Source organism: Nannobrachium achirus, assembly GCF_963921795.1.
Source record: "Nannobrachium achirus genome assembly, chromosome: 8".
Taxonomy (NCBI): domain Eukaryota; kingdom Metazoa; phylum Chordata; class Actinopteri; order Myctophiformes; family Myctophidae; genus Nannobrachium; species Nannobrachium achirus.
The window spans coordinates 32714180-32737212 of record NC_137817.1 but is presented as its reverse complement, the minus strand read 5'-3'; the positions used below and the strand labels follow the sequence as shown (position 1 = coordinate 32737212).

Genomic DNA, 23033 nt, shown 5'->3' with positions numbered 1-23033 from the left:
GTAAGACAATCTACAGGAGGTAGTTTATTGTGTGATTATGTGATAGCCTATAATGATAACAGGAAACGCATAGGAAAATATTTAAGATCATGGGTGGCAGAAAGTTATTAATACCATGAGCGCGCAAATGAGTGCAAAAACATTTGGTAATGAGCTTAGCACCATTTAGTGCCTGATGTAATACCGGTCTGTAGGTATTTTATTAGTTAACACAACTTAGGTTACTTCCCTGAGAGAATGAGTCTCAATACAAGAGTGATATTGTTTTACAAAACTATAACAAATTAATAGTTTTATAATAATAATAATAATAATACATGAAAGATAAAGCCTTTCCCAAGCTGGCTCTCTGCTCTGTAGATGTGCAGGTACTGTGTTGGCTGGTCCCAGCCACATGCAGCAACCGTTTGTACCACAGTCTGTGCCACTGCCAACCATGCACTCTCCTGACTTCAGTCGTTCTAGCTGAGAACAACTGTATCTATGCTCCTCTAATTAAGTTAGTGACTACTACGTTGGTGATGATTCCAGCAGCCAAAATGAAGAGCATCCCAGCCAGGGCCAGACCCCTACGCAACACCAGAGCTCTGTAGCTGTGTGACTCCACCACTGTTATGACAGCCGATCTGTTCCCAACATCAGCCAGCTCCTGTGTATCTGTGTGTCCCTCGCAGGGCCCTGTATCTTCCAAATGACTCCCTGGAGAGACATGACAGTAGATATTACAACTTGTCAGTTAGTAAGAGAAAGTTAGCCTATTGCTACATCAATCTGGGAACTAAATCTAAATCACTAGCTTTCTTCACAAATGTGTTCATAAAGGTTTCTACTATCACCTCTGAACTTTGTCAAACCCAACTCCCTTGACATACTTTGTGGGAGCCAATCAAAGGTATTGGGTATCCCGAGGGCCTGGGATTAAAGGGGGAAAAATAAAAAATGGCCAATATGAGCGTATGAGGTATGTAATTTGGGTATTTTTGGGCTGCTGAATCCATTCCAACCATTCGTTTTCAGTTAAAATGACTCCTTGGCCATAAAATAGGCCACACCTAATTTTGTGTGTCCATGAGACATATAATATTGGCAATAAAAAAAAAGGTTGGAGTAGTGTTTGAATTCATGAAAACTATTCAAGATCAGGTGGGTAATCACACATGACACACAGGATAACATGATACAATCTGACAAGGAACATTCAAACACAGGGTTTAAAACATAGGGACTAACAGGACACAGGTGAACTCGAATGACATGATTGGCTAAGCCTTAGCCAATTAGGCCTTTTTTATGGCCAAGGAGTCATTTTTACTTATAACTAATGGTTGGAATTGATTCAGCAGCCCAACAATACCCTAATTACACACTTCATACGTTCATATTGGCCATTTTTTATTTTTCCCCCTTTAATCCCAGGCCCTGGGTATCCCGATACCCCCAACTTCGATTGGCTCCCACAAAGTATGTCAAGGGAGTTGGGTTTGACAAAGTTCAGAGGTGATAGTAGACACCTTTATGAACACATTTGTGAGGAAAGCTAGTGATTTAGATTTAGTTCCCAGATTGATGTAGCAATAGGCTAACTTTCCCTTACTAAGAGGCCCCCCAGACGAGATGCGATATTGCATGAGATCAGAACTCGGAGCCGGGGGTTGATCGGTGTTCATTTCAAACGACAGCGATCCTCTGTCTTGAATTCGGGCCCGGTATATCCCGCTGTGCCAGTGAAATATCTGATACCTTTTCAATCGAGCCAGATATCCTGGATTGACCACCCCTAGCGATCTCGGGCCAGGGTTGAGTGGGGAAAAAGTTTTATTTTATTTTTTCTGGCAGTTGATTGAATAAGAAACAAGGCTCCAGCCTCCACGGAAAGACGGTTCTCAAACTATGTGTCCCGACCCAACGTGGGGTCGCGGAAGGTGCCATGGGCTCGCACATTGCCGACCAAAAGAATAAAAAATAAATAATGAATATGTCTATAAAAGAAACGCTAAAAGTGAAGTTGTTGCGACCAGCGTGAAGCCAACGGACACGTTCCCAGCCTTTATACTGTGTATAACGTGTATTTGCCCTTCAACTATAAAATATATATTGTTTTTTTATGAGACATGCATTGTAATTAGGCTATGCTCCCAAATACATATTATTATCGTCTGTTCACATATTCAATGAGTCCCGCAGTGCAACACCAAACAAAACAAGAAAAAAGAAACTGCGTTTGAAATTGCCTACTTTCCAGTATGATTTCAGTTAGGCTACTTTACATTCCACCCGTCTTTCAGGAGATTCTCTAGTTTCTCCATCCCCGCACTCTTCTGGAATGGTGCAGATTGTGGGCAACTCCAATATGTGTATTGACATTATAATAAATATTGGCGCTGTGGATTCTGTGTTTCTCGAACATTTCAAGGTCTCCCCCTTCTCTTTACAGTGTAGGCCTACAAAATACTAATGCAATGTGCATCAAATGACAGCGCCGTTGCGCGATGGTCATCAGCTGCTTTTTTTTTCCTTTTCTTTTTTTGCGCAGCCTCTTTACAAGGCACGCATGGTGCTTTCATCAGTGCTACCAATTAAATATTACCAGTAAGACTCCCTAATCGGGAGATAAGCGACCGTAGGTCGCTTATCACCACAAATAGGGCAAAAATGTGTTTTTCCAAAATCTTCCTGATCCATGTTGATGACATGAGTGTAGACATACTGTGTGGTGATTTCCGTGATTTTAGGGCAAAATCTGTAGGAGCAGTGTCCAAAAATGTGTTTTTAAAAATCGGCCTGAAGGTGGCGCTATATGGGACAGATTCATGTTGATGGGATGAGTGTAGACATACTGTGTAGCGATTTGCGTGATTTTAGGGCAAAAACTGTAGGAGCAGTGTCCAAAAATGTGTTTTAAAAATCGGCCTGAAGGTGGCGCTAGAAGAGGGCCATGTGAGAAATGAGGGGTGGGGTCTCCGCGTTGCCTTGGTGGACGAATAGGTACCGGCCCCGGCTCTCCCGGACGCTCCTAGCCCGAGTTACGGCATTTTATGTGAGCTGCAGTGGAGGGGGTCCTCCACTGGGGGCGCCACCACTTTTGCATCCGTTCTGGAGCACCAGGAGTGGGTGGTCCCCAGGAATTCCCCTTGAGCAGCCCCGTTGGGGTGGTCATTTTTGCACATTTGGTCATTTTTTACACCTGGGGGTCCCCCAGGGACCTGGGGGTCCCTGGAGCTCCGGGGGCCCTTGGAGGTTGTAGTTTGGCAGGTAAGGAGTGTGTGTGCAAAATTTGGCATGGATGGGGGCAACGGTTGTGGAGATATGAGCAGGGCAAAAGTGTGACGTGTGACGTGTGACAGACAGACGGACGGACAGCCGGTGGAGGTTTTGATAGTAAATGCGACCTACGGTCGCAAAAACGGCAAAATTAAACAAATATATTCGCTAGAGTCTCTCTCTCTCTCTCTCTCTCTCTCTCTCTCTGTGATATTTGTAGCTAATAATGCAGTATTGATACTTTTACTCAAGTAAAGAATGGGAGTACTTTTACCATCACTGCATTAACTGTTCATCAATCAGCATGAATACTTTCAGGTGTGTAGGCCTATCTGATCAATAGGAAATTGCCCATTACATTCTGCATGACATCAAAGCGACATGTTGCGTGAGAGAGTTTGAACTTGAACGATGTGCGCTACATCGTGATTACATAATACAATTAATTAAAAAGGGAAGAAACACGCAAATTAACCCGGGATATAGCCTATTATTGTGATTTCTCCAGATGACTTGTTGTGAGCTTGCAGATCGGCTATTTTTCAGACGCTGAGACTTGTTGAAGGATGAGGCAGTGTGATGCCAGTCAGATAGACCTATAGCCTGTAATGTTTTGACAATGAGGGTGTTCCAGGTGATCCCCAGCTTAATGATGGAGATGGTAACCAAATGGACCCTATTAATCTTCTTGAGGGCGTAAAATGAAACCGCCGTAAGGCTCCATTTGGTTTCATAATCATGCGTGTTGAAATATTAGCGCTCACGACATTTTGATCTTGTGTTGTATGTCTTCCATTTTCGACACGCAACAACATCGCAATAGCCTACGGCGATACGGCGAAGCACAAATCAGGCTTGTCACTCACTCAACACAGAAAACCCAAAACCTAGCCTATATGCCCTTTGTCTTCTGGTACTGTGCGCACACTGGCCGCTGCTCACTTTATAGATATTATAATTATATATTCAGTTATTTTTTGGCAAGCGAGACATCTGGCTCTGCATGACTACTAGATATTAAGTTAACTATAAAAATAAGAACAGATATTGCATCTGTGATAAAGTGGAAAGGATCCCAGCGCGCGTCTCGCTCCTCTGGATAGGTGTAAATTGTATACCTTTTACGCATAGTTAAGAAGGGCATAATAATGCAGTCGTCCAGTATGATTTCATTCACTATACATATTTTAAAAGATTACAGTCTCCATCACTGCCACTCTTCTGGAATGTTGCGGTTTGTACGCAAACTTTCGCACGCAGTGTGCAATGTGATGCGCATCCAGCAAGACACGGCTGAGAGTGTCGCATCTCCAATATCATTGATTTAATAAAATCCATTGCCTCATCCAAGCCTTCAACCAACTGTCCAAAAAGGAACATTTACCTGTAGGGTTCACTTGGTTCCATACACTGTCAAGTTGCACTAGGTCAATTTAGAGCCCTATACACGGGTGCCTCGCATATTGTGATTTGATTAGATGTTAGAAGAGAGGCATGCAACAGCCAACTCCGAGATGTATTATTATCTTATTATGGGCCTATCTTAGATATAAATATAATACAGATATTATCCCCACGTGTTGTCGTGGGGAAAGGCTTTTTGTGAGGCGATAGAATAACCTACACTCTGCGCAGCCAAAAAAAAAAGGGAGGAGGAGCTGGCTTGATATAATCTGAAGCAATCCCGTGTGCTCATTCAGACGACAATAATTGTAAAGGATTTGTACCCGATGACCCGAGAATATCAAGCAAGTTTAATATTCTCGGAAGAGCTCCCGACGAGTCCCGAGGCCATAAAAATACCATTAACATAATCCGATCGTGTCGGGGTACCGTACAAACCCAAGACCGAGTCCGGGGCCGACCGAACGATTTTCCCGGGGGGTCATCCCGAAATCTGATCGGGATGAATCGGCCCCGGGATCTGCTCAGTGTGCACGGGGCTTAAGTAGATCCTTCTCCGATTCATTCTCCAATGTTCTACTCTTGACTTTCAGAACATGAACAAAGCCCACAGATCTCGCACACTGACATGACAGGTAGAATAAGGAAAACATCCACTCTTGAGACAAACACACTCTTACCTGTGTCTGTAGAGCTTCCATGCACTCCAGCTCTCATCAGTGCCTGGGAGGGAAATTGTTATTACCTTCCCAGAAAGGTTAGATCATAATTGACATTTTGGTCCAATCAGAGAGTTATAAATCTGCCTACTCACCTCTGCTGTGGCTTTCTTCCAGTTCATTTTGGTCAGATAAACCATTTGGCCGGAGGACTGGAGGAAAACACCGGTAAACATACCTGTCCACAGACCTGGAGAGGTTCAGAGTAATGTCTGTGTTGTTTATATTGTTTATGGCCAGAAAGGGGGAAAAAAGGCGCTCAAGCCATTTGACGTCTTTCTAAAAGAGGAGTGAACTAATAATGATTATTTTTTTAAAAGGTCAAAAGGTTAAACTTCCAAAATATTCTCCTCACTGATTTATGTTTCATGATGAACAGGTCTAAAATACTAATGCATATTGCTGCCATACAAGGCAAATCAAAGAATCTTGTTAAAATGTGAATGTTACAGTAAGAGACAACAACATTCCCTTTACCATTGTCATTGTAAACAGATTTTAAAAAGCTAACAAAATACTGAACCAGGGTTGTGTAATTTTATACATTAGTAGAATACACTTTGTTTGCATTAATTTGTGTGCTAAAAGAGTGTCTATAAGAGCTGTTTCACCGTGCAAGGCAAGTCAATGAGGGGAAAACATTGGATCAATGTTTTATATACCAGCCAACTATTGAAGATATCTCGCCAATATTTGGAGTTACATCATGGCAAGGTAACTACATCACCCAAACCTTTACCAAAGTTTAATTGTGCTTTAAGTCAATAAACTTATTACCTTTGATCCCTAATTTGGCAGCAAACATCAGAGACACACCAATAGGAAATGCCACACCATAATAGCCGACCACGTTAAAGATGGCTCCAATTTTCTGCTTCCCAGCTCCTCTGATAATACCTGCTATGGAAGCCTAAACAAGCAAACAGAACCAAGACATGACTGGACTGGACTTCCAGTAAAAAACGGTGTCTTGTATTCTTTACTGACAGTATCAATAAGCCATTGGAAATGTTTACAGAAAGTAGTTTACAGGCACTGGAGGCTGTATCATGTCAAGATGAAATGCAGTGGCAACTGGCAAGAGATACTTACTGATAATGCATCTAGCAGGAGGAATGGTGCATAGAAAGATACAGATATCACCTCATAAAAGGCTCTGACATCACGTACGCCACATGAGTCAACAAAAAATCTCTGTGAGTGTGTATGTATGTAATCCGCATATCTCGAGAACCGTTCGTCCCACCGGCACGCGCGTTCTCCATATATGGGAATAAAATGAATGCCTGTATGCGGAGCTGATGTCTGACATCAGAGTTTTCCGCAACCGGTACTGTGTGTCCAGAGATCTTCATATATGGGCATAAGTGGACAAAGGCAAACAGATGGTCAAAACGGGTCCTATGACAACAGGTATATTGGGGTTTGCATTAAAGGGTGGGGCATTCATGGGGTTTGCATTAAAGGGTGGGGCATTCATTCCCTATTTCAAATTCGGCACACGCGTTCCCCACCACAGCAGGTAGTGCAGTGCTCGGCCTCGACCCGACCCGATACACGATTTTCTGTAACCAGCACGAAAGGTTCGGATTCTGATGTCTGACATCAGGATTTTCCGGAACTGACACTGTGTCTGCATAGATCTCCATATATGGGCATAAAATGGATGCAGACAGACAGATACAGATATCTCCATATATGGGCATAAATGGACACAGGCAAACAGATGGTGAAAGATCTCCATATATGGGCATAAAGTGGACGCAGACAGACAGATACAGATATCTCCATATATGGGCATAAATGGACACAGGCAAACAGATGGTCAAAACGGGTCCTATGACAACAGGTATAATGGGGTTTGCATTAAGTTTGTCTCCTCCTCCATCTGTTTGTCTGTGTCCCTTTATTCCCATTATGGAGATCTCTGTATCTGTCTGTGCCTCCGACTGTGTTGCAGACACAGTGCCGGTTCCCCCTTTAATGCAAACCCCAGGTTCGGATTCTGATGTCTAACATCAGCATTTTCCGGAACTGGCACTGTGTCTGCATAGATCTCCATATATGGGCATAAAATGGATGCAGACAGACAGATACATATATCTCCATATATGGACATAAATGGACACAGGCAAACAGATGGTCAAAGATCTCCATATATGGGCATAAAGTGGACGCAGACAGACAGATACAGATATCTCCATATATGGGCATAAATGGACACAGGCAAACAGATGGTCAAAACGGGTCCTATGACAACAGGTATAATGGGGTTTGCGTTAAAGGGGGAACCGGCACTGTGTCTGCAACACAGTCGGAGGCACAGACAGATACTCCATATATGGGCATAAATGGACACAGGCAAACAGATGGTCAAAACGGGTCCTATGACAACAGGTATAATGGGGTTTGCATTAAAGGGGGAACCAGCACATGTGTCTGCAACACAGTCGGAGGCACAGACAGATACAGAGATCTCCATAATGGGGATAAAAGGGACACAGACAGACAGATACAGAGATCTCCATATATGGGCATAAAATGGACGCAGATAGACAGATAACTCCATATATGGGCATATATGGGCATAAAATGGACCCAGAACTATATCTGCAGTGATCTCCATATATGGACATAAAATGGACGCCGACAGACAGACAGATACAGATATCTCCATATATGGGCATAAATGGACACAGATGGTCAAAACGGGTCCTATGACAACAGTATAATGGGATTTGCATTAAAGGGCGGGGCATTCATTCCCTATTTACATAGTTCCCGAGTTGGCCAGGTCGCCGACTAGACGCTGGGCCGCCCGAAGGGCGGCCCAGCTTCTAGTACTGTATAATAGACATCTCTGTGTCAGTCCTTGTCCCATATATGGATATCCCCAATATTAAGCCCATATCTTGGAAAGTCCATAACTTGGAATGCCCATATATGGACATACTGTGTCAGTCTCATGTGGTCTATCATCTCCATATTTGGGAAAAGTTTAATTTTAGCCAATTTTTCCCATTCAAGTCAATGGAGAAAATGTATTTACTAATAAATTAATATAAATTGAACTATATAACGTATCTCTGAGCAAAATGCACCTAGACATGTCCCAATGAAACCGGTCGATTTGGGCAACCACACTACTAACATACATGCAATATATTAAGTAAGTAAGTATTATTATTATATTTTAAACAAGCAGGAAATCAGATTGCCCGATGTTGTGGGGTTACTGTGAGGACATCACAGAGCTACACGTTGATTAGCAAGTTCAGTTGAGTGTTGAGTGTTTCGAGTGTTAAGTGATTTGTCACTTGATGTCAACAGTGTAATACTAAAAACTAAAATCATCACACAGACTGTTATGTGCATAACCCAAACCTGATTAGATTACAGGTGCTGTACAGTGTTTCTGAGAACAAAGGCCACTTGCCACGATCACTTGACTGAAGTTAACATGTAAAAGAAGATGTTCTCAGTTTTCTATAGCTGTGATTGTTAATATAATTCAAACACACTAAGACTGCACTGCTTCGTCTGGGTCAGGGGTAAGAAGAAACCACAATACAGTAATACACTGCGAAGGCAAAGTATGTATACACAACAAAATGACTCAATACTCACTCATCATATGTAAAGACATAGGCGATATGGTCCTTCAGGCTCCCAATTAAGACTGATAAGCACACAGAGACTGACCCTGGAAATGAGATAACAGAGTTGCACAATTACATATAATCCTTATAGGACTATAAAGACCAATTGTTATAATAAAGTCATTAATTTAATCAAATCATTGTTAAATGAATCTCTAATAAAGAGCTTCATTAAAAAAAAAGATATATCAATTCTCTTCCAAAGAAGTCCATAACTTGGACAGGATCCTTTACGCTTTAATTATTAAAATAATGACTTTCACATGTTTCTTAATCCCCAATATTTTGGAAATCGATTGTTCATTCGTGTCATTTCTAAATCCATTATTAATATGTTAATAGGATAACAACTAAATTATGAGAGAGGACATTGGTTAGAATGTGTAGTAACCTGCACAGAGCATAGTCATTTTGGCAGACAGTTTGGCCTGCTCTGTATTTCCTGCCCCCAGGGCATTGCCTACCCTTACACTGCCTGCCACACTGATCCCTAGAGGAAACTAAAAACAAAAACCTTGCATTAACTTACAATTTAATACCATACATAAACATGGTTCATGATCATTTCATGCGTCTAGAATTTGTTGTAGATGCCGTCTGCATAACAGATGGATTTACATACTTTTTCATGTAATAACTCACCATATAGCAAACACTTGCCAGTTCGTACACAACTGCCTGCGCTCCGAGTTCCACCTCACTAATTAAGCCTGACCAAGAGAAATGGAGATATATACGTTTATTTACAACAACACATTATTTTTTTTTACAAACATAATTTCCTGCTTCCTTACCTGCCAGAAAGCTTCCAATCTCATAAGTCCACCATTCCACACACATCATGATCATGCTGGGAATGGCCAGGCGGATGAACGCTCCCCATTCCTGCAGGCACTCTTTAGACCACCCTAGATAATCAATTGGTCAATTAATTTACTGACCACAAGTTAAGAGACTGTATTAGACCCTATTCTGGGGGGAACAATCGCCAAAAATAGCCAAAAATAGCCAATCTACACGTTGTCCGTACCACCAGCCCATGTATAAAACTGAATTGGAACATAGCGGTATAAGTAGGATTGAGGAGATTTTCCATCTCAGAGAAAGCTCTCAGCTCACATAACAATACATGGAAATGTTGTGTCTCCTTATAATAGTACAATAGGATTGACAGTTTGAAGATATTACCCTGTAATTAATTCAGTACCAAAATCAACACAAATGTCGTACTTACCTTCCCAGGTGGTCTTATGAAGTCCATTCCATATAATATATGCATATAGCAATAGTGCTAAGGAGAACTGGGAGACAGTGTTGGAAACAGCAGACCCTCTGTTAATGAAACTAGCCCTTACCCGTTGAGCTCCGAAATGATGTGCAGTGTGTGGGTTATGGGATGTGCACTGTGCACACAGTAGGCCTATATGAGGGATGGAAAGTAACTTTAACTGGTGTTTGCATGATAATATGTAGGCGCATCAATGTAAGAAATACCCGTTTCGTTTAATGGCTACAGAGATACTGTGTTCCACCCCTCCCCCCACACCCCCCGCCCGCCCACCCGCCTGCACACACACACACACACACACACACACAGAGCTGGTTAAACATGTTGCCTCATGCTAGATGCAGAATAGATTAGCCTCAAGCTAGATGCAGAATAGATAGTAGATACACCATAAAAATGCTAATATACAGCATACGATTTGTGAAAGTGACAAACGGGCTTCACAGTTATGTTAGGTGTGTTCATATGCTAATTGTGATGCGATTTCAGATCAATTGCTCCAGCCATTGAGGAGAAACGCTGTGACAGACAGACACTCAGACATTCCGAAAATTATATGTTAGATGTAATAGCATTAAATAGGCCACATGTATACATCACCAATAAATATGAGGAAATATATGAGGGTGGTGATCCTGTACAAAGTGATACTCACGCTACCCCCAGATTGAGTGCATATAGAAAGATGTAATTGATGAGAGCATTCAGAAGATTAACCACAACTCCTGTGATAACCTGTGGCCATATGATGCCCTGAAAACAAAGGGATATACTCAGTTTTATTCTAATACCCTAGACAGAGCTTAAACATACACAGTAAAATCCAGAGGCTTCCTTTAAATCGGAGAGTCTGTATAAAATAACAAATATATTTTAAAAAATAACAAAATAACCTGAATGTTCAAGAGTTGTTGGATTGAACAGTTCTAGGTTGTTCATCTGTATCACATAATCACATATTACATGGTACACATACAGGCTCTTCTCTCTGGTATCTGGATGTGGGAGAGATGTTGGCATGTCTTTTGTTTTGTCTTTATTTTTTGTTCTTTATTCTTTGCTTGTCGGTTTGTTTGTTTGTTTGTTAGGTTTTAGGTTCTCTATATTCTTCTTTCTTGTTATTATGTAAAATACTGTATGTAGTAAGGATAGGAATCAATAAGCATTAAGCTTCTCTGCCTATACAGTACCTTTTCGATACCTTTTTGAACAGGCGAAAAAAGAAAAAAATGAATTTCTCATTGAACAAGCAGTATCGAAATAAACTATTACTTAATTAATTAATTAATTAATTAATTAATTAATTTATTCATTCATGCATTCATAAACTATTAATTAGTTCAACCTTAATTGATTTACAGAATTGAAAGTGAAAGTTGAAACTGAACCAGTGAGTTCAGTTTCGTATTTTAATATACGAAAATGACTGTACTTACTTGATTCTGTAGATATTTTGTCTCCAGGTTATACAGAAATGTGGCCTGTAAAAAGTCTAAATTAAATGTACTTGTTTAACTGGGTTTATTCAAGGTCAAGGTCAACTTTATTGTACCCAAGGTACATTTGTATTGAAGGCAGGTATTAGTGTATTGTTTGCAGAGCACACATGCAAGGATACTCACAGGTAGCGCTGGCATAAAGATCTTCACATACAACTGAGACACCCTAAGAAGGACAAAGCCTGTCAGGACAATCAAGATCAATCTAGTGATATATAAGGCCGCACTTAATACATAAAAACATATAAGATGAAAAACATAAGTAAGTAACTGCAGCTGGAGTATATCAATAACTCTACAAGCCTGACCTGGCCACTTCTGGATTTTGTCTGACAGCCAAGAGAATAGACTCTGTGTTTATTAGGACAGCCCAACAAGGACAACATGCCAGCATCAGAATCAGGATAGCCCTCTGCAGAATGACACCAACTCTCAGCAGATTACCACTCCCATAGGTCTGCAGGCACAGAACAATAGTTTTACATGAAAAAGAAAAACTAATAGAAACTTAAAGGTAAGTACTCTAGAAACATATTGATTAAGGTTTGTAGTGAATTCAATAAACAAACCATTAGGTTGTTGTTAGGCCAACTCTCAAATATAGCCCTCACTTAGTTTAGTTAGACGTTAACTATCTTGTTTTGCTCATGACACACATACAGGTATTCCCCCACTCATCACTACAACTGTGTGTGTGTGTGTGTGTGTGTGTGTGTGTGCGTGTGTGTGTGTGTGCGTGCGTGCGTGCGTGCGTGTGTGTGTGAGAGAGAGAGAGAGAGAGAGAGAGAGAGAGAGAGAGAGAGAGAGAGAGACTTGCTGATGCTTTTGGAGAAGTAAGTGTTCTTACCTGAGATATTAATGTATCACATGCTAATGCTAAACCAGCTCCGATTGATACACCTGTAACATTAATAACCTGGTGAAATGAAGCAAAAGTTTTTAAATGTTATTTATACATACTAGCCACGTGGCTAATGGGCAAATTTAGTCTAGTCTCAGATGCTTATCTTGTTTTCTGTGCACATTATCCATGAAGCTGACCAAAATACACTTTGAAAGTGTTTTTAAGAGCTGTATGTGACAAATAAAGGTTGAATTGAATTGAATAGTTATTGAATAAATGATTCTTAAGAAGGTTACCAGTACTACTTACAGCTATAGCCAGAATCACTCCTGCCAGCTCTGTCTTCCCCAGATGGCCACAGAACACAGTACTGATGAAACTCACAGAAAATGTCATAAGCTGGGCCATAAACTAATGAGAAAAGACAATTAGCTCGATCTGCTTCTTCAGAGCCCATGTCTTGCACTTTCAATGAAGACAGGCTATTATGCAGTAAATAGGTTTAATTCATGTATGCAGCAGCTCACATGTCAGTGTATATTATTTAAATTAAAGGAAGGGTGAGCGATTTTCTTTGGTAAAAAGTTAAGTTAAAGTTAAATATCTCTATATTCTGATAGTAGCCTACTGATTGCTATAGACACTAGAATGTTTTTCAGTTACAGGAGTCTCCATGTCTCTCCAGCTCTTTATTAAATAGAAAATGCATTTTCAGGTCGGGATACAATTTATCTTTGTTTTTTGGAAGTGATGAAGAGCTGGAGGGAGAGGAAGACCCCTGTGACTAAACTAACTTGAAATGATTGATTACTATTAGAATAGATCTTTAACCTTTTAACAAAAAAGGTTTTGTTTTAACGCAAAATATCATATCACTTACCCTAACTTTAATGAAAAAATACGCAACCGCCGGTATTTAAAGAAATAAGTAGTTTTCAGTTGACTTACCGCTGGACAGGCCAATTTTGCAAGTTCAATTAATTCAGTTTTGGCACCTACTGGAATCTTTTGTCGAATTTGTCTCAAACAACCTCCACAAATATGTGATATGACAGATGAACTGTCATTCCCATTTACTGTAGTATTCTCCATAATTTCTATAGCCTATAGGCCTACTGCTAGCAGCTACCCGGCGAAGCTGGCAAAGATGACCGTAAAATGCTAAAGTGGAATTGAATATTAACCTGGGGGCCAAGGTGCAGTTGCACGCGCACCACGCGGTAGAAGTGCACATTATAACACACTTAGGGGCCACATGCCCACCTTTACAGTACTTAGGTCAATATCCAAATACTGGCCTGTTCTTACCTGAGAGGCTGAGACATTAGTGTATCACACCCTGATGCCAAACCAGCTCCAATTGACATACCTGTAACATTAATAACCTGGAGAAATGTAGCACAAGTTATTTTCTGTATGTAGCCTTGTTACCAAAATGTTAAGAAAACAATAGCCGAATACGTACAATTATAGCCAGACTCACTCCTGCCAGCTCTGTCTTCCCCAAATGGCCACAGAAAATGCCATACAGTAAGTTGAGCCAAACACTAATGAAAAAAGACACAAATAGCTTGATCTTCTTTCTCTTAAGATTAAACCAACCATGTGCACTTTCAATGCATTCAGCTTACAGTCCATTGGCCTACTAAAAAAGGTCATTATTGGTGATTAAATTGCAGCTCAGTGGGTCAGTCATGTAGCTTATTGTGTTTCATCTATAATGAAACATTTATTTAGTTTTTTTAACGTTTCTTTTGGACTACTTACCGCTGGCCTGGCTAATTTTGCAAGTTCAAATACCTCCGTCTTGGCACCAACAGGAATATTTCTGCAAAATTGACTAAAACAAGTTCCAAAAGTACTACACATGACAGATGAACAGTTATTCACATTCACTGTATAGTATTCTCCATTATCTAGCAGTGTTGTAGAGCAGTTGATACTCAAACTCAGGCCCGCTGGCCACTTCCGGCCCGTGGCACAATTTTGACTGGCCCACCAATCTAATCAGTCAATCCCAAAATTAACCCAAAATGGACAGAGATATTTTCAGCTTTTTCCCTCTCATGCAAATTCAACAACCACAGTATGTTTAAATTTGCCAAAAAACAGTCTCAGTTGTTAAGATGGACAATATAACAGAGGTTATCGAGTATCATAAATGTTATCATTGTATCAACTGCCCCCTGGCCCCTTGCCATCTATGTAATGTGGCCCACAGGTTTGAGTACCCCTGTTGTAGAGGATATTGTTTATTCCAGGAACAGATTTAAATTATGGATGTGTCATGTACCTTCCAGTTCATTTTGGTCAGATAAACCATTAGGCCGGAGCACTGGAAGAAAACGCCGGTAAACATACCAGTCCACAGACAGAGGTTCAGAGTAATGTCTGTGTTGTTCATATTGTTTATGTCCAGAAAGGGAAATAATAGGTGCTCGGGACATTTGATGTCTTTCTAAAAGAGCAGCAGCTAATAATGATAATAATCAATGTATTGTACACACAATTAAACTTCCAAAATAGCCTCATCACTGATTTATATTTCATGATGAACAGGTCTAAAATGCAGGGCAAATCTTGTAATCATGTGAATGTTAAGAAACAACAACAGTCCCTTTACCAATGTTTACCATGGTCATTGTAAACAGATTTAAAAAACTAACAAAATGCTAAACTGAGGTTTGTAATATTATTACTTATGTAATAATGGATTGCATTTTTAAAGCGCTTTTCCACGTGCTCAAACCACTCAAACCCAACAGTTTAATTGTGCTTTAAGTCTCTAAACTTCTTCTTACCTTTGATCCCTAATTTGGCAGCAAACATCAGAGACACACCAATAGGAAAGGCCACACCATAATACCCGACCACCATTAACGATGGCTCCAATTTTCTGCTTCCCAGCTCCTCTGATAATACCTGCTATGGAAGCCTAAAAACAAGTAAACAGAACAAAGACATGACATTAGCCTGGTTCCAGCCCATAGACCCCGCCCACTCTCAGAGTGGACTGTTGGGTCTGAAATCAGGCTAACATGACAGTATCAATAATCCATTAGAAATGTTTACAGAAAGTAGTTCACAGGCACTGCACTGTAGGTTCTATCATGTCAAGGTGAAATGCAGTGGCAGTGGCAAGAGATACTTACTGATAATGCATCTAGCAGGACGAATGGTGCATAGAAGGCCATAACTTCAGAAACCCGCGCTCTAATTTGTCTGTTGGAATTGAATAACGAAAATTCCATTTTAAAACTGTCAGACTGTAAGACAGCATTAAACCAAAATAACATACTTGCAATATAGTAAGTAAGTATTATTATTATATTTTACACAAGCAGGAAATCAGCTTGCCTGATGTTGTGGTTACAGTTTTGCCCACCACTATTCTCCGTCTCTCTCTTGCTGACAGAGATCTGGATGTGTACCGGTATATGTACGGTATGTGTAGGCTACAGTATATGCCAGGGGTGTATAAACTTTTTTCAAAAGGGGCAATATTAGAAAATATTAAAACACCCAAGGGCCGACTATCTCCTGACATAATGTAGCCTACTTTCGGTGGGACCATAACAAAGTCACATACATATTACATTTAAATGATTTTATTTAACTATCATCATCAATATTTAATTAATGCTCATTTGTCAGGTGTCTGCTCTGAACAAAACACAAATAGCCTTATTTAACATAAGGCTAAAAAAGTAAGGCTAAAAAAGTACAATATAATTGCCTTTCTTCTTCAGAATGAGACAACAGTGAACAATGCTCACAAATTATACTATGGGAAAATATTCTTGTTTGATGGTGCTGGTGGGCCGTTTATAATACAATTTAGGAATGAAGCTGAGGGCCGTATAAAATGTGTCCTCGGGCCACATTTGGCCCCCGGGCCGCACTTTGGACACCCCTGGTATACAGTATATGTGTATGAGTGATTTGTCACTTGATGTCAACAGTGTAATACTAAAAACTAAAATCATCACCCAGACTGTTATGTGCATAACCCAAACCTTGATTAGATTACAGGTACTGTACAGTGCTTCTGAGAACAAAGGCCACTCACCATGATCACTTGACCGAAGTTAATATGTAAAATATATAAGTTCACGGTATTCGTTTTCTATCATACAGTGATTGTTATAATATAATTCAAATGCACTGCTTCGTCTGGGTCAGGGGTAAGCAGAATTCACAATACAGTAATACACCAATGCGAAGGGTACTACTCAACATTACTCAATACTCACTCATCATATGTAAAGACACTAGAGGTTCGCGGCCCTTCGGGCCGCTCACATCTAGAGTCCACGCCCGCTTTAAAAAAATAATAATAATTTAAAAAAAAAGTTAAAAAAAAAATAATAATAATAATTTTTTGAAAAAAACATTTTTTTTTGAAAAAAAAAAGTTTTTTGAATAAAAAAAAGTTTTGGCCTAATTGTGTTATTATTGTTACTGTAATAGGCCTGCCAATGTTTTATTTTCATTATTTCAATGTTTTCATTTTAGCAACACACACACACACACACACACACACACACACACACACACACACACACACAGACAGACAGACAGACAGACAGACAGACAGACAGACAGTATCTTGCTGCAGACAGACAGACAGACAGACAGACAGACAGACAGACAGACAGACAGTATCTTGCTGTGAACTCTAGAGGTGAGTGGCCCGAAGGGCCGCGAACTTCTTGTAAGATACAGGCTCTCGGCTAGCGATTGAGTCTCTCTCTCTCTCTCTCTCTCTCTCTCTCTCTCTCCCCCTGTGCAGCGTTTTCTTCCTCCTCCCAAATATTTTGAAGATCAATTGTTCAGTACTTCATAATGTCATTTCTAAATCCATAACATTTTAATAAGATAACAGCTAAACATAAATTATGATAGAGGACATTGGTTAGAATGTGTAGTAACCTGCACAGAGCACAGTCATTTTGGCAGACAGTTTGGCCTGCTCTGTATTTCCTGCCCCCAGGGCATTGCCTACTCTCACACTGCCTGCAATAGCGAACCCTAGAGGAAACTAAAAACAAAAACCTTGCATTAACTTACAATTTAATTTCATACATAAACATGGTTCATATTATTTAATGAGTCTAGAATTTGTTATAGATGCCGTCTGCATAACAGATGGATTTACATACTTTTTCATGTAATAACTCACCATAGAGCAAACATTTGCCAGTTCGAGCACAACTGCCTGCGCTCCGAGTTCCACCTCGCTAATTAGGCCTGACCAAGAGAAATGGAGTTCAAATATAAGTTTATTTACAACACTTTTTTTTATTTTTTTTACAAACATAATTTCCTGCTTCCTTAAAGGTGATACACCATGCATTTAAAAAGTATTTATGTCATATTGTTTATGTCCCAAAAACGTTTTTCAAAAGGTTTGAGGCTAAATTACCACTCCTGAATAGAGAGCCATCTCATTTTTGAATGGCTCTCAGAGCCTTTTCAGCTGCAGTACCACCTTTGGCCTGAACTGCGCCACCCCCCCCCAAAATCTTTTTGAAAAAAATGTTTTTTGAAAAAAAAAATGTTTTTTCCCTTCAAAAACGGCCGATGATGACGTCATCATCGGCAGCAAATCTGGACAGCCTGTTTTAAGAACCCGTGGGATACTTTTAACCTTCGCCTTCTCAAAACCAGAGAAAGACACAACGGTCAGAAATGGGACTTTGTGAGGATAGAAGGTGCTAGTGGGACCCCCAAAAAAGGTTTTAAAATAGGAAAAGTGAAATTTCACGGTGTATCACCTTTAAGTACTGTATCATGCACAGTGATACATAAGGACCGCAGGTCTACACTAGAAACGGAGGGGGAGAGAGATTTCTTCTGTTTGGTCCGTTTGGTGTTCGTTCTCTCTCCCTGTCCGTAGGCTAGCGGACAACACCCAACCCGACGTATTAAAACCGATTAAAACATACGTAGTCCTACGCATGAACTACCCGTGGCGAACTTTTGTCAACTAACGAAAAATAACTTTTACTTTGCAAAAAGAGTGAAGATGTCGTTCTTATACCTCTATGATACCAACATGGAAATCTCCGTGGCTTGAACGCCGTTCTCTAATTGACTAATCACCTGATTCGAGAGATGGGCTACTCGAGGTGAGTGTGGTTCATTCAGCCAAAAAACGATTCACTTGCGTTTCAAATCATATATACTTTGACTGGCTGGTGATATAACGTTAACTGACACAAAGTATTCATAAAAAAGTCTTGTGTGGATGACAGAGACATCGGGGCACGCTGAGAATCTCTTGTGTGCTCTGTGCTGCGAGGCGCAATATGTGGTGCGCGGCCCCAAGGGGAGCGGAATTGGAGTGGAGGGCTGGTCGGCACGCACAAACCGTAGACGAACTAAGCATGTCGACGTAATTACTGCACGACAGTGCACGTACTCTCTCATCCAAAACGTACACAAAATCAAACATACGGAACTATAAACGGCCCTTTACCTGTCAGAAAGCCTCCAATCTCATAAATCCACCATTCCACACACAGCATGAGCATGCTGGGAATGGCCAGGCGGATGAACGCACCCCAGTCCTGCAAGCACTCTTTAGACCAGCCTAGAATAGATAATCAATTGGTCAATTAGTTTATTAACCACTTGAAGTTATTGAGACATCCCTATTCTGGGGGGAACAATCCCCAAAAATAGCCAATTTATGGCATCGCAACCCAACACGTTGTGAGCTTTTAGATGGGCTATTTTAATAAATCCCCAAATAGCGGCTTTAGAAAACTCAGCCAAGAATAGGGCCAGTGTAGATTGGAAAAAGACCACACCAAGTACAGTGTAACTCAGTTAGGGAGTGTGCATGCAGTGTCAGGCCAATCAGCCCAGATTAGCTGCTCACAGACAGACGGATGGACGTGAGTGAAAACATAATCTACGGCCTGGTGGAGACAATATAAAACATCGATCAGTACAGTACAAGCTGCAGATTTTGGGACTCATAGTTAATGTTCTGTAGAACATTGAGTTGAAAAACTCCAAATAGTATTAACACAGTGGAATCACCTAAAGAGAAGTATTCAAGGGGACCTTCATCACTTGTTATGTAAATCTTACAATTAGAATGAGAAAATCAGACACATTTCCTAATGCATTCTGGGTGCCAAGTGCTCGTGCAGGAAGATTACCATCAGCCCATGTAAAACGTGCTGAATTGAAACATTTATGTAATATTGAGGATATTTTCCATTTCCTTATAATGGTACAAACGAATTGACATAGTACATCCTGTAATTAATTTAGTAAAACAATCATGAAAATGTTTTACTTACCATCCCAGGTGGACTTATGAAGTCCATTCCATATAATATATGCATATAGTAATAGCGCCAAGGCAAACTGGGAGACAGTGTTGGCAGCAGCAGACCCTCTGTTAATGGTATTTAATAGCATTACATGTAGCCGGCCCATCACCCATAAATATGAGGAAATATATGAGATGGTGATCATTTACAAAGTGATACTCACACTACCCCCAGATTGAGTGCATATAGAAAGATGTAATTGATGAGAGCATTCATAAGATTAACCACAACTCCTGTGATAACCTGTGGCCATATGATGCCCTGAAACAAAGGGATATACAACTCAGTTGAAACATTATTCTAATGCCCTGGACAGAGCAAAACATACACATTAAAATCAAGAGTCTTCCTTTAAAGCTATACTGTGTAAGTTGCTCAACTTGTGGTCAGTAGCTCTATAGCATACCTCGGTCGCGTCCGGGTCTTTCGGCCGTTTTTCGGTTTTCACACCCCCGCGTCTGCCTCCACCTCGCCGAGATCTATCTTTTGAGGGGTCCCTGGTTGCTGTGCGTTCAGCCATTCCGGAGATACACTCCTTCACCCATGCTTCACCGTGCACCCGAGTATAGAGACACACAGGAGACTACAAATATGGCCGCCCTAGCGACCCCACTCCAAGATGCGCTGTGATTGGCCGGCAGTGTATAACCCTCGCTGTGATTGGCCGGTAGTGTGATGACGCAATTTTGCCGCGAAAACCGGTCCCCGGTAGGGATCATAGAAAACATATAAAGAGAAGGCTTTAGAAGCTGAAAATAACAGAGTGGGGGTTCTAAAACTTTAGCGATTTAACAGTTAGGACAATTTTAAGATTTGTTTTATAAAAAAAGTTACATGGTATAACTTTAAATCACAGAGTCTACAAAATAACCTGAATCCTCATAAGAAGGGAATATTATCAGAAATAGTGTCATATCCTGGAATAAATTCCTTACCAAAAATGTGTTTGTAAAGGTGTCTAGTAACACATCCCACAAAGACTGAAATTCAGTTTCCCTAGGAGAATCAGTTACAGCTGATGGAAGTTGGAGTCCCATTAAATTAACTATACAGGATAAAACACACCAAAATAAATATGCTTTAAGTAGCATGCGAGAGGTCAAACTAGTTTTTTTTTAATGATTCTGAATCCATTTCAAGCATTTGTTTTGCACCGAAAACATTCCTTGGGGTCAAGGCGGCTCCCACAAAACTTTGAAAAGTGATGACTCATCACTAAACAATAATTGTATGGGGGCTGTTTCTACCCCAAGGAATGTTTTTTGTGCAAAACAAATGCTTGCAATGGATTCAGAATCATTAAAAACCCCTCACATGCTACTTAAAGCATATTTATTTTGGTGTGTATTATCCTGTATAGTTAATTTAATGGGACTTTCATCAGCTGTAACGGATTCTCCTAGGGAAACTGAATTTCAGTCTTTATGGGATGTGCTAGACACCTTTACAAACACATTGGTGAAGAAATGTTTTGGTAAGGAATTTATTCCAGGACTTTTTACAGTATTCCCTTCTTATCAAGAGTTGTTGGACTGAACAGTTCTATGCTGTTCATCTGTATCACATCATCACATAGCCTACAGTATTATATGTTACATGGTACACCTACAGACTCTCTCTGGTATCTGGGAGAGATTTTGTCAACCTTCATTGATTTACATCATTGAAAGTTTAAAACCAGTGAGTGCCCTTTAATATATAGAATGATACAACTACTTACCTGATTCTGTAGATATTTTGTCTCCAGGGAATAAAGAAATGTGGCCTGTAAAAAGTCTAAATTAAATTAACTTGTTTAACTGGGTGTATTCAAGGTCAACTTTATTGTACCCAAAAGGTACATTTGTATTGCAGGCTGGAAATAAGTGTCTGCTGTGACATGTACACACAGACGGGTTGTGCAATATGTTGATATAACATCACATACCGGTAATTATATGAGACTAGACATTCTAAATATACCTGGATGTTTTGGCTATGCTATTATTTGCCTTTACCTAGTTAGTCATTATATATGCATTATGGATGATTATTTATGAAGAATATCATTCTGTACAGTATATATTGTTGAATTTGCTGCCCAGCTCTACTTTGATACTTTCTGTTCATTTTAATCAATTGTTTGCAGACTAGCACGTGTGCAACTATACTCACAGGTAGTGCTGGCATGAAGATCTTCACATACAACTGAGACACCCTAAGAAAGACAAAGCCTGTCAGGACGATCAAGATCAATAGTGATATATAAGGCAGCACTTCATACATAGAAAACATTTTACATGAAAAACACAAGTAATTGCAGCTGGAGTATATCAACAACTCTACAAGCCTGACCTGGCCACTTCTGGATTTTGTCTGACAGCCAAGAGAATAGACTCTGACTGTGTTTATTAGGACAGCCCAACAAGGACAACATGCCAGCATCAGAATCAGGATAGCCCTCTGAAGAATGCCACCAACTCTCATGAGATTACCACTCCCATAGGTCTGCAGGCACAGAAAATAATAGACACTTTTCAGTATTTAAAAGGTAAGTAAACATATTGATTAAGGTTCATAGACAGTGACTATGTGTGTGTGTGTGTGTGTGTGTGTGTGTGTGTGTGTGTGTGTGTGTGTGTGTGTGTGTGTGTGTGTGTGTGTGTGTGTGTGTGTGTGTCTGTGTGAGAGAGAGAGAGAGAGAGAGAGTCTTGCTGATGCTTTTGGAGAAGCGTTCTTACCTGAGATATTAATGTATCACATGCTAATGATAGACCAGCTCCAATTGATACACCTGTAACATTAATAACCTGGTGGAATGAAGCAAAAATCATTTCTGTGGAGTGTTCTAAGAGCTGTATGTGACAAATAAATGTTGAATTGAATTGAATAGTTAAAATAATCTATTTGTAAGGTTACCAGTACTACTTACAGCTATAGCCAGAGTTACTCCTGCCAGCTCTGTCTTCCCCAAATGGCCACAGAACACAGTACTGATGAAACTCACAGCATAAATCATAAGCTGGGCCAT

At 40.3% G+C, this 23033-nt stretch overlaps 1 pseudogene across 1 annotated transcript; it reads right to left on the bottom strand.

The window, feature by feature from the left end:
* Window positions 1-35: 35 nt before the first annotated feature.
* LOC308290056 (multidrug and toxin extrusion protein 1-like) lies at window positions 36-23033 on the bottom strand (annotated as a pseudogene). Its single transcript has 28 exons — window positions 22935-23033; window positions 22744-22812; window positions 22358-22510; window positions 22178-22220; window positions 21744-21788; window positions 20187-20284; window positions 19991-20088; window positions 19156-19269; window positions 17857-17924; window positions 17607-17715; window positions 13983-13990; window positions 12984-13085; window positions 12678-12746; window positions 12139-12287; window positions 11954-11996; window positions 11768-11812; window positions 10987-11084; window positions 10278-10375; window positions 9838-9951; window positions 9686-9753; window positions 9435-9543; window positions 9012-9087; window positions 6477-6540; window positions 6162-6294; window positions 5480-5574; window positions 5346-5388; window positions 515-699; window positions 36-47 (listed from the first exon to the last, which is right to left on the bottom strand). The product of its transcript is annotated as a multidrug and toxin extrusion protein 1-like (transcript).